We start from the raw sequence: 13,708 nt of genomic DNA on the forward strand, positions 1-13,708 counted from the left end.
CCTACACTCTACACTCTATACCCTACACTCTATAACCTACACTCTATACCCTACACTCTATACCCTAATCTCTACACTTTATACCCTACACTCTACACTCTAAACCCTACACTCTATACGCTACACTCTACACTCTATACCCTACACTCTATACCCTACACCCTACACTCTATACCCTACACTCTACACTCTATAACGTACACTCTATACCCTACACTCTATACCCTACACTCTTCACCCTACACTTTATAGCTTACACTCTATACCCTACACTCTATACCATTCACTCTATACCCTACACTCTATACCCTACACTCTATACCCTACACTCTACACTCTACACCATACACTCTATACCCTACCCTCTATACCTTACACTCTATACCCTACACTCTACACATTATACCCTACACTATATACCCTACACTCTACACTCTATAACCTACACTCTATACCATACACTCTATACCCTACACTCTATACCCTACACTCTACACTCTACACTCTATACCCTACACTCTACACTCTACACCCTACACTCTACACTTTACACTTAATACCCTACACTCTATACCCTACACTCTATACCCTACACTCTACACTTTATCCCCTACACTCTATACCCTACACTCTATACCCTACACTCTATACCCTACACGCTATACCCTACACTCTACACTCTATACCCTACACTCTATACCCTACACTCTACACCCTACACTCCATACCCTACACCCTATACCCTACACTCTATACCCTGCACTCTACACCCTACACTCTATACCCTACACTCTATACCCTACACTCTATACCCTACACCCTATACCCTACACTCTACACTCTATACCCTACACTCTATACCCTACACTCTATACCATACACTCTATACCATACACTCTATCCCTTACACTCTATACCGTACACTCTACACTCTATACCCTACACTGTATACCCTTCACTCTAAACTCTATACCCTACACTCTATACCCTACACTCTACACTCTATACCCTACACTCTACACTCTATACCCTACACTCTATACCCTACAATCTATAACATACACTCTATACCATACACTCTATACCATACACTCTACACTCTATACCCTACACGCTATACCCTACACTCTACACTCTTTACCCTACACTCTATACCCTACACTCTACACTCTATACCCTACACTCTATACCCTATACTCTATACCATACACTCTATACCATACACTCTATCCCCTACACTCTATCCCATACACTCTACACTCTATACCCTACACTCTACACTCTATACCCTACACTCTACACTCTATCCCATACACTCTACACTCTATACCCTACACTCTACACTCTATACCCTACACTCTACACTCTTTACCCTACACTCTATAACCTACACTCTATACCCTACACTCTATACCCTACTCTCTACACTTTATACCCTACACTCTACACTCTATACCCTACACTCTATACCCTACACTCTACACTCTATACCCTACACTCTACACTCTATACCGTACACTCTACACTCTATACCCTACTCTCTACACTTTATATCCTACACTCTACACTCTATAACCTACAATCTACACCCTACACTCTACACTCTATACCCTACACTCTATAACCTACACTCTATACCCTACACTCTATACCCTACTCTCTACACTTTATACCCTACACTCTACACTCTATACCCTACACTCTATACCCTACACTCTACACCCTACACTCTACACTCTATACCCTACACTCTATAACCTACACTCTATACCCTACACTCTATACCCTAATCTCTACACTTTATACCCTACACTCTACACTCTAAACCCTACACTCTATACCCTACACTCTACACTCTATACCCTACACTCTATACCCTACACCCTACACTCTATACCCTACACTCTACACTCTATACCCTACACTCTATACCCTACACTCTATACCCTACACTCTTCACCCTACACTTTATAGCTTACACTCTATACCCTACACTCTATACCATTCACTCTATACCCTACACTCTATACCCTACACTCTATACCCTACACTCTACACTCTACACCATACACTCTATACCCTACCCTCTATACCTTACACTCTATACCCTACACTCTACACATTATACCCTACACTATATACCCTACACTCTACACTCTATAACCTACACTCTATACCACACACTCTATACCCTACACTCTATACCCTACACTCTACACTCTACACTCTATACCCTACACTCTACACTCTACACCCTACACTCTACACTTTACACTTAATACCCTACACTCTATACCCTACACTCTATACCCTACACTCTACACTTTATCCCCTACACTCTATACCCTACACTCTATACCCTACACTCTATACCCTACACGCTATACCCTACACTCTATACCCTACACTCTATACCCTACACTCTATACCCTACACTCTACACCCTACACTCCATACCCTACACCCTATACCCTACACTCTATACCCTGCACTCTACACCCTACACTCTATACCCTACACTCTATACCCTACACTCTATACCCTACACCCTATACCCTACACTCTACACTCTATACCCTACACTCTATACCCTACACTCTATACCATACACTCTATACCATACACTCTATCCCTTACACTCTATACCGTACACTCTACACTCTATACCCTACACTGTATACCCTTCACTCTAAACTCTATACCCTACACTCTATACCCTACACTCTACACTCTATACCCTACACTCTACACTCTATACCCTACACTCTATACCCTACAATCTATAACATACACTCTATACCATACACTCTATACCATACACTCTACACTCTATACCCTACACGCTATACCCTACACTCTACACTCTTTACCCTACACTCTATACCCTACACTCTACACTCTATACCCTACACTCTATACCCTATACTCTATACCATACACTCTATACCATACACTCTATCCCCTACACTCTATCCCATACACTCTACACTCTATACCCTACACTCTACACTCTATACCCTACACTCTACACTCTATCCCATACACTCTACACTCTATACCCTACACTCTACACTCTATACCCTACACTCTACACTCTTTACCCTACACTCTATAACCTACACTCTATACCCTACACTCTATACCCTACTCTCTACACTTTATACCCTACACTCTACACTCTATACCCTACACTCTATACCCTACACTCTACACCCTACACTCTACACTCTATACCCTACACTCTATAACCTACACTCCATACCCTACACTCTATACCCTACTCTCTACACTTTATACCCTACACTCTACACTCTATACCCTACACTCTATACCCTACACTCTACACTCTATACCCTACACTCTACACTCTATACCCTACACTCTACACTCTATACCCTACTCTCTAAACCCTACACTCTATACCCTACACTCTACACTCTATACCCTACACTCTATACCCTACACTCTACATTCTATACCCTACACTTTATACCCTACACTCTATACCCTACACTCTATACCCTACACTCTATACCCTACACTCTTCACCCTACACTTTATAGCTTACACTCTATACCCTACACTCTATACCATTCACTCTATACCCTACACTCTATACCGTACACTCTATACCCTACACTCTACACTCTACACCATACACTCTATACCCTACCCTCTATACCTTACACTCTATACCCTACACTCTACACATTATACCCTACACTATATACCCTACACTCTACACTCTATACCCTACACTCTATACCATACACTCTATACCCTACACTCTATACCCTACACTCTACACTCTATACCCTACACTCTACACTCTACACCCTACACTCTACACTTTACACTCTATACCCTACACGCTATACCCTACACTCTACACTTTATCCCCTACACTCTATACCCTACACTCTATACCCTACACTCTATACCCTACACGCTATACCCTACACTCTATACCCTACACTCTATACCCTACACTCTATACCCCACACTTTAAACCCTACACCCTACACTCTATACCATACACTCTATACCCTACACTCTACACTCTGTACCCTACACTCTATACTATACACTCTATACCCTACACTCTACACTTTATACCCTACACTCCATACCATACACTCTATACCCTACACTCTACACTCTACACTCTATACCCTACACTCTACACTCTACACCCTACACTCTACACTTTACACTTAATACCCTACACTCTATACCCTACACTCTATACCCTACACTCTACACTTTATCCCCTACACTCTATACCCTACACTCTATACCCTACACTCTATACCCTACACGCTATACCCTACACTCTACACTCTATACCCTACACTCTATACCCTACACTCTACACCCTACACTCCATACCCTACACCCTATACCCTACACTCTATACCCTGCACTCTACACCCTACACTCTATACCCTACACTCTATACCCTACACTCTATACCCTACACCCTATACCCTACACTCTACACTCTATACCCTACACTCTATACCCTACACTCTATACCATACACTCTATACCATACACTCTATCCCTTACACTCTATACCGTACACTCTACACTCTATACCCTACACTGTATACCCTTCACTCTAAACTCTATACCCTACACTCTATACCCTACACTCTACACTCTATACCCTACACTCTACACTCTATACCCTACACTCTATACCCTACAATCTATAACATACACTCTATACCATACACTCTATACCATACACTCTACACTCTATACCCTACACGCTATACCCTACACTCTACACTCTTTACCCTACACTCTATACCCTACACTCTACACTCTATACCCTACACTCTATACCCTATACTCTATACCATACACTCTATACCATACACTCTATCCCCTACACTCTATCCCATACACTCTACACTCTATACCCTACACTCTACACTCTATACCCTACACGCTACACTCTATCCCATACACTCTACACTCTATACCCTACACTCTACACTCTATACCCTACACTCTACACTCTTTACCCTACACTCTATAACCTACACTCTATACCCTACACTCTATACCCTACTCTCTACACTTTATACCCTACACTCTACACTCTATACCCTACACTCTATACCCTACACTCTACACTCTATACCCTACACTCTACACTCTATACCGTACACTCTACACTCTATACCCTACTCTCTACACTTTATATCCTACACTCTACACTCTATAACCTACAATCTACACCCTACACTCTACACTCTATACCCTACACTCTATAACCTACACTCTATACCCTACACTCTATACCCTACTCTCTACACTTTATACCCTACACTCTACACTCTATACCCTACACTCTATACCCTACACTCTACACCCTACACTCTACACTCTATACCCTACACTCTATAACCTACACTCTATACCCTACACTCTATACCCTAATCTCTACACTTTATACCCTACACTCTACACTCTAAACCCTACACTCTATACCCTACACTCTACACTCTATACCCTACACTCTATACCCTACACCCTACACTCTATACCCTACACTCTACACTCTATACCCTACACTCTATACCCTACACTCTATACCCTACACTCTTCACCCTACACTTTATAGCTTACACTCTATACCCTACACTCTATACCATTCACTCTATACCCTACACTCTATACCCTACACTCTATACCCTACACTCTACACTCTACACCATACACTCTATACCCTACCCTCTATAACTTACACTCTATACCCTACACTCTACACATTATACCCTACACTATATACCCTACACTCTACACTCTATAACCTACACTCTATACCATACACTCTATACCCTACACTCTATACCCTACACTCTACACTCTACACTCTATACCCTACACTCTACACTCTACACCCTACACTCTACACTTTACACTTAATACCCTACACTCTATACCCTACACTCTATACCCTACACTCTACACTTTATCCCCTACACTCTATACCCTACACTCTATACCCTACACTCTATACCCTACACGCTATACCCTACACTCTATACCCTACACTCTATACCCTACACTCTATACCCTACACTCTACACCCTACACTCCATACCCTACACCCTATACCCTACACTCTATACCCTGCACTCTACACCCTACACTCTATACCCTACACTCTATACCCTACACTCTATACCCTACACCCTATACCCTACACTCTACACTCTATACCCTACACTCTATACCCTACACTCTATACCATACACTCTATACCATACACTCTATCCCTTACACTCTATACCGTACACTCTACACTCTATACCCTACACTGTATACCCTTCACTCTAAACTCTATACCCTACACTCTATACCCTACACTCTACACTCTATACCCTACACTCTACACTCTATACCCTACACTCTATACCCTACAATCTATAACATACACTCTATACCATACACTCTATACCATACACTCTACACTCTATACCCTACACGCTATACCCTACACTCTACACTCTTTACCCTACACTCTATACCCTACACTCTACACTCTATACCCTACACTCTATACCCTATACTCTATACCATACACTCTATACCATACACTCTATCCCCTACACTCTATCCCATACACTCTACACTCTATACCCTACACTCTACACTCTATACCCTACACTCTACACTCTATCCCATACACTCTACACTCTATACCCTACACTCTACACTCTATACCCTACACTCTACACTCTTTACCCTACACTCTATAACCTACACTCTATACCCTACACTCTATACCCTACTCTCTACACTTTATACCCTACACTCTACACTCTATACCCTACACTCTATACCCTACACTCTACACCCTACACTCTACACTCTATACCCTACACTCTATAACCTACACTCCATACCCTACACTCTATACCCTACTCTCTACACTTTATACCCTACACTCTACACTCTATACCCTACACTCTATACCCTACACTCTACACTCTATACCCTACACTCTACACTCTATACCCTACACTCTACACTCTATACCCTACTCTCTAAACCCTACACTCTATACCCTACACTCTACACTCTATACCCTACACTCTATACCCTACACTCTACATTCTATACCCTACACTTTATACCCTACACTCTATACCCTACACTCTATACCCTACACTCTATACCCTACACTCTTCACCCTACACTTTATAGCTTACACTCTATACCCTACACTCTATACCATTCACTCTATACCCTACACTCTATACCGTACACTCTATACCCTACACTCTACACTCTACACCATACACTCTATACCCTACCCTCTATACCTTACACTCTATACCCTACACTCTACACATTATACCCTACACTATATACCCTACACTCTACACTCTATACCCTACACTCTATACCATACACTCTATACCCTACACTCTATACCCTACACTCTACACTCTATACCCTACACTCTACACTCTACACCCTACACTCTACACTTTACACTCTATACCCTACACGCTATACCCTACACTCTACACTTTATCCCCTACACTCTATACCCTACACTCTATACCCTACACTCTATACCCTACACGCTATACCCTACACTCTATACCCTACACTCTATACCCTACACTCTATACCCCACACTTTAAACCCTACACCCTACACTCTATACCATACACTCTATACCCTACACTCTACACTCTGTACCCTACACTCTATACTATACACTCTATACCCTACACTCTACACTTTATACCCTACACTCCATACCATACACTCTATACCCTACACTCTACACTCTATACCCTACACTCTATACCCTACACTCTATACCCTACACTCTACACTCTACACTCTATACCCTACACTCTATAACCTACACTCTATACTCTACACTCTATACCCTACACTCTATACCCTACACTCTGTACCCTACACTCTACACTCTATACCCTACACTCTATACCCTACACTCTATACCCTACACTCTATACCCTACACTCCATACCCTCCACTCTATACCCTACACTCTACACTCTATACCCTACACTCTATACCATACACTCTATACCCTACACTCTATACCCGACACTCTATACCCTACACTATACACTCTATACCCTACACTCTACACTGTATACCATACACTCTATACCCTACACTCTATACCCTACACTCTACACTCTATACACTACACTCTACACCCTACACTCTATACCATACACTCTATACCCTACACTCTACACTCTATACACTACACTCTATACCCTACACTCTATACCCTACACCCTACGCTCTATACACTACACTCTATACCCTACACTCTACACTCTATACCCTACCCTCTATTCCATACACTATATACCCTACACTCTATACCAAACACTCTACACTCTATACCCTACACTCTACAGTTTACACTCTATACCCTACACTCTATAGCCTACACTCTATACCCTACACTCTATACCCTACACTCTACACTCTATACTCTACATTATATACCCTACACTTTAATCCCTACACTCTACACTCTATACCCTACACTCTATACCCTACACTGTATACCCTACACTCTACACTCTATACCCTACACTCTATGCCCTACACTCTATACCCTACACTCTATACCATACACTCTAACACTCTATACCCTACACTCTATACCATACACACTATGCCCTACACTCTACACTCTATTCCCTACACTCTATACCATACACTCTATACCCTTTACTCTATACCCTACACTCTATAACCTACACTATACACTCTATACCCTACACTCTACACTCTATTCCCTACACTCTATACCATACACTCTATACCCTTTACTCTATACCCTACACTCTATAACCTACACTATACACTTTATACCCTACACTCTACACTCTATACCATACACTCTATACCCTACACTCTATACCCTACACTCTACACTCTATACCCTACAATCTATACCCTACACTCCATACCCTACACTCTATACCCTACACTCTATACCATACACTCTATACCCTACACTCTATGCCCTACACTCTATAACATACACTCTATACCCTGCACTCTATACCTTACACTCTATACCCTACACTCTACACCCTACACTCTATACCCTGCACTCTATACCATACACTCTACACTATATACCCTACACTCTATACCCTACACTCTACACTCTATAAACTACACTCTATACCCTACACTCTACACTCTATACCCTACGCTCTATACCATACACACTATACCCTACACTCTATACCCTACACTCTATACCCTACACTCTATACGCTACACTCTACACTCTATACCCTACATTCTATACTCTATACCCTACACTCTATACCCTACACTCTATACCATACACTCTATACCCTACACTCTACACTCTATACCCTACACTCTATACCCTATACTCTATACCCTACACTCTGCACTCTGTACCCTACACTCTACACTCTATACTCTACACTCTACAACATACACTCTATACCCTACACTCTATACCCTACACTCTATACCCTACACTCTACACACTATACCCTACACTCTATACAATACACTCTACACCCTACACTCTATACCCTACACTCTATACCCTACACTCTACATTCTATACCCTACACTCTATACTATACACTCTATACCCTACACTCTACACTCTATACCCTACACTCTATACCATACACTCTATACCCTACACTCTATGCCCTACACTCTAATCTCCATACCATACACTCTATACCCTACACTTTATAACATACATTCTACACCCTACACTCTATACCATACACTCTATACCATACACTCTACACTCTATACCATACACTCGATACCCTACACTCTACACTTTATACCCTACACACTATACCCTACACTCTATACCCTACACTCTATACCCTACACGCTATACCCTACACTCTATACCCTACACTCTATACCCTACACTCTACACTCTATACCCTACACTCTATACCATACACTCTATACCCTACACTCTACACTCTATACCCTACACTCTATACCATACACTCTATACCATACACTCTATGCCCTACACTCTAATCTCCATACCATACACTCTATACCCTACACTCTATAACATACATTCTACACCCTACACTCTATACCATACACTCTATACCCTACACTCTACACTCTATACCATACACTCTATACCCTACACGCTACACTCTATACCCTAAACTCTACACCCTACACTCTATACCCTACACTCTATACCCTACACTGTATACCCTACACTCTATACCCTACACTATACACGCTATACCCTACACTCTATACCCTACACTCTATACCATACACTCTATACCATACACTCTATCCCCTACACTCTATACCATACACTCTACACTCTATACCCTACACTCTATACCGTACACTCTGCACTCTATACCCTACACTCTACACCCTACACTCTACACTCTATACCCTACAATCTACACTCTATACCCTACACTCTATACCCTACACTCTACACTCTATACCCTACACTCTACACTCTATACCCTACACTCTATACATTACAATCTATACCATACACTCTATACCATACACTCTATACCCTACATTCTATACCTCACACTCTACACTCTATCCCCTGCACTCTATACCATACACCCTACACTCTATACCATACACTCTGTACCTTACACTCTAAACTCTATACCCTACACTCTATACCCTACACTCTATACCCTACACCCTACGATCTATACCCTACACTCTATACCCTACACTCTACACTCTATACCCTACACTCTATTCCATACACTCTATACCCTACACTCTATACCCTACACTCTACACTCTATACCATACACTCTACACTTTACACTCTATACCCTACACTCTATACCCTACACTCTATACTCTATACCCTACACTCTATACTCTATACCCTACACTCTATACCGTACATTCTACACTCTATACCCTACACTCTATACCCTACACTCTAATCCCTACACTCTACACTCTATACCCTACACTCTATACCCTACACTCTATACCCTACACTCCACACTCTATACCCTACACTCTATACCATACACTCTATACCCTACACTCTACACTCTATTCCCTACACTCTATACCATACACTCTATACCCTACACTCATTACCCTACACTATACACTCTGTACCCTACACAATATAACCTACACTCTATAACCTACACTTTATACCCTACACTCTATACCTTACACTCTATACCCTACACTCTACACCCTACACTCTACACTCTATACCCTACACTCTATAACCTACACTCTATATCCTACACTCTTTACCCTACTCTCTACACTTTATACCCTACACTCTACACTCTATACCCTACACTCTATGCCCTACACTCTACACTCTATACCCTACACTCTACACTCTATTCCCTACACTCTATACCATACTCTCTATACCCTACACTCTTTACCCTACAATATACACTCTATACCCTACACTCTACACTCTATACCATACACTCTATACCCTACACTCTACACTCTATACCCTACAATCTATACCCTACACTCTATACCCTACACTCTAAACCCTACACTCTATACCCTACACTCTACACTCTATACCCTACACTCTATACCATACACTCTATACCCTACACTCTATACCCTACACTCTATACCCTACACTCTACACTCTATAACCTACACTCTATAACATACACTTTATACCCTACACTCTATACCTTACACTCTATACCCTACACTCTACACCCTACACTCTACACTCTATACCCTACACTCTATAACCTACACTCTATACCCTACACTCTATACCCTACTCTCTACACTTTATACCCTACACTCTACACTCTATAACCTACAATCTACACCCTACACTCTACACTCTATACCCTACACTCTATAACCTACACTCTATACCCTACACTCTATACCCTACTCTCTACACTTTATACCCTACACTCTACACTCTATACCCTACACTCTATACCCTACACTCTACACCCTACACTCTACACTCTATACCCTACACTTTATAACCTACACTCTATACCCTACACTCTATACCCTAATCTCTACACTTTATACCCTACACTCTACACTCTATACCCTACACTCTATACCCTACACTCTACACTCTATACCCTACACTCTATACCCTACACCCTACACTCTATACCCTACACTCTACACTCTATACCCTACTCTCTAAACCCTACACTCTATACCCTACACTCTACACTCTATACCCTACACTCTATACCCTACACTCTATACCCTACACTCTTCACCCTACACTTTATAGCTTACACTCTATACCCTACACTCTATACCATTCACTCTATACCCTATACTCTATACCCTACACTCTATACCCTACACTCTACACTCTACACCATACACTCTATTATAGATCTCAAGGCAGGGTATACATCACAAATAAATCAAAATAAATAAATAAGAATGTCAAACTATATGCGTTACCTACTAGTGCCTGATCTGTAACCCATATGGACACAAATTGTGGGACAATTCGGAGGTATATAAGCAAAAAGAAAAGAAGAAACAAACCGAACTCAAGCCCAAATCAAGTTAATAAATATTTATTGAAGGGTAGAGTACACCATGTGGTAGGGGGGGAAAATGAAACCAAAAGAAAGGCACAAAAGCCAGGAGACGAAACAAATTATTCAAATAGTCGCACAAAATGAGTGTGGCCCCAAAAAGATAAAGAATCAAATAATAGAATATTGCTATATATATATAAATAAATGAGTAAATAAATAAATAAATATACATACACACATGTGCATACGCAGTAGAAAATAAGATAGATATACCGTATTGGGAGATATTATGAGACCAGTTTAAAAACTAAAGTGCGTATAGTGCATGCATATTTTAAACCCATGTGCGTGTATATTAAGTAGCAATATATAAAGGATAAGCAGCTGCTGTGACAAAAAATAGGGTAACCGGATCTAGGTAAATGCGCTGAGATGTTGGTACAAATGAACTCCAATAATATAGATATAAGTACATGGACTCAAGCCGCAAATACCTGAACAGATCGTCTCCTGGATGTGCCAGTCCCCGACGCGCGTTTCGGCGTCAGCCTTCGTCCCCCTGACGAAGGCTGACGCCGAAACGCGCGTCGGGGACTGGCACATCCAGGAGACGATCTGTTCAGGTATTTGCGGCTTGAGTCCATGTACTTATATCTATATTATTGGAGTTCATTTGTACCAACATCTCAGCGCATTTACCTAGATCCGGTTACCCTATTTTTTGTCACAGCAGCTGCTTATCCTTTATATATTGCTACTTAATATACACGCACATGGGTTTAAAATATGCATGCACTATACGCACTTTAGTTTTTAAACTGGTCTCATAATATCTCCCAATACGGTATATCTATCTTATTTTCTACTGCGTATGCACATGTGTGTATGTATATTTATTTATTTATTTACTCATTTATTTATATATATATAGCAATATTCTATTATTTGATTCTTTATCTTTTTGGGGCCACACTCATTTTGTGCGACTATTTGAATATTTTGTTTCGTCTCCTGGCTTTTGTGCCTTTCTTTTGGTTTCATTTTCCCCCCCTACCACATGGTGTACTCTACCCTTCAATAAATATTTATTAACTTGATTTGGGCTTGAGTTCGGTTTG

Source organism: Ranitomeya imitator, chromosome 3 (assembly GCF_032444005.1).
Source record: "Ranitomeya imitator isolate aRanImi1 chromosome 3, aRanImi1.pri, whole genome shotgun sequence".
Classification (NCBI taxonomy): Eukaryota; Metazoa; Chordata; class Amphibia; order Anura; family Dendrobatidae; genus Ranitomeya; species Ranitomeya imitator.